Source organism: Schistocerca serialis, chromosome 2, assembly GCF_023864345.2.
Source record: "Schistocerca serialis cubense isolate TAMUIC-IGC-003099 chromosome 2, iqSchSeri2.2, whole genome shotgun sequence".
Taxonomy (NCBI): domain Eukaryota; kingdom Metazoa; phylum Arthropoda; class Insecta; order Orthoptera; family Acrididae; genus Schistocerca; species Schistocerca serialis.
The window spans coordinates 371,809,511-371,810,484 of NC_064639.1; the positions used below are offsets into that span (position 1 = coordinate 371,809,511).

Genomic DNA, 974 nt, shown 5'->3' on the forward strand with positions numbered 1-974 from the left:
AATCATTTTCTTTTCCAGGAACCCGGTTTTGGAGCAATATTTCTCATAATAAAGGCACTCCGCCTACAGGCCACGAGTGGCCTACCGGGACCATCCGACCGCCGTGTCATCCTCAGGGATGATGCGGATAGGAGGGGCATGGGGTCAGCACATCGCTCTCCCGGTCGTTATGATAGTATTCCCGACCGAAGCCGCTGCTATTCGGTCGAGTAGTTCCTCAACTGGCATCACGAGGCTGAGTGCACCCCGAAAAATGGCAACAGCGCATGGTGGCCTGGATGGTCTCCCATCCAAGTGCCGACCACGCCCGACAGCGCTTAACTTCGGTGATCTCACGGGAATCGGTGCAACCACTGCGGCAAGGCCGTTGCCTAATTTTTCTCATTCTAGAGAAATTAAACCCCTTTCAAAGATTGTATCACAAGTCATCTCTTCCATATACTAACCTGCAGCTCACTTTCGTCAATTCTCCCCATCCCCTCCCCCCCCCCCCCCCCCACCGCCCCTTTCCATCCTCTCCCACAACTTGTCGGCAAAGTTCTTTATGTTCTGTTCAGCCACTCTCACTCTCATTTCGGTCTTCATCTACATCTACATCTACATACATACTCCGCAATCCACCATATGGTGCGTGGCGGAGGGTACCTCGTACCACAACTCGCATCATCTCTCCCTGCTCCACTCCCAAACAGAACGAGGGAAAAATGACTGCCTATACGCCTCTGTACGAGCCCTAATCTCTCTTATCTTATCTTTGTGGTCTTTCAGCGGAATGTAAGTTGGCGGCAGTAAAATTGTACTGCAGTCAGCCTAAAATGCTGGTTCTCTAAATTTCCTCAGTAGCGATTCACGAAAAGAACGCCTCCATTCCTCTAGAGACTCCCACCCGAGTTTCTGAAACATTTCTGTAACACTCGCGTGATGATCAAACCTACCAGTAACAAACTAGCAGCCCGCCTCTGAATTGCTTCTAT

The 974-nt window shown here is 50.7% G+C and overlaps 1 pseudogene; it reads right to left on the minus strand.

The window, feature by feature from the left end:
• Positions 1 to 254: 254 nt before the first annotated feature.
• Positions 255 to 372, minus strand: LOC126459007 (5S ribosomal RNA; annotated as a pseudogene).
• Positions 373 to 974: the final 602 nt, after the last annotated feature.